Source organism: Saccopteryx leptura, chromosome 5 (genome assembly GCF_036850995.1).
Source record: "Saccopteryx leptura isolate mSacLep1 chromosome 5, mSacLep1_pri_phased_curated, whole genome shotgun sequence".
Taxonomy (NCBI): Eukaryota; Metazoa; Chordata; class Mammalia; order Chiroptera; family Emballonuridae; genus Saccopteryx; species Saccopteryx leptura.
In genome coordinates, this window is record NC_089507.1 from 214,907,313 (window position 1) to 214,907,875 (window position 563).

Sequence of the window (563 nt, forward strand, 5' to 3'; positions counted from 1 at the left end):
ACGTGTTCCAGAGCCTCACGCCAAGCCGGGAAGTTTCTCTAGAACAGATCCCGTTAAACGTGCCAGGACCTTCTCTACGACTGAGCCCAGACAGGGCGGCTCCTCTGTTGTGTCTGAGACCTTTCTCTACAGGCCTAGCTGCTCATCTAGAACCAAGAAAGGCTCCCGGAAACTTTTCCCCCGAGGTGCCGGGAACCTCGGCGGTAACAGCCCCAGCAGAGGCTGCCTCTGGAGCTCACCTGGGGAACATGCTTCTGTGCTCTGGATCGAGGGCTCCCCTCCCCCCAATCTGCCGCCCCCACACGTTTCAGCCGGCCTGAGCGCCTCAGACGTCTCGGGGTTCTTCCTCCTAACCCAGCCCTCGCACGTCTGCCCGCCCTAACTCTCTCCTTCCGTTTCTCTGGCCCAGGCTCCAGGCCCTGGCCCCGTGGGGACTGCGCCCCCTGTCCACCAGACGTGCCCACCTCTACCCCACATCTCTCACAGCCTCCTCTGTCCTCAGAGACCCCCGCCACAGGGGCAGCCCACCGCCCGCACCCCCTCAGGAGCGCAGGGCCTCCGTC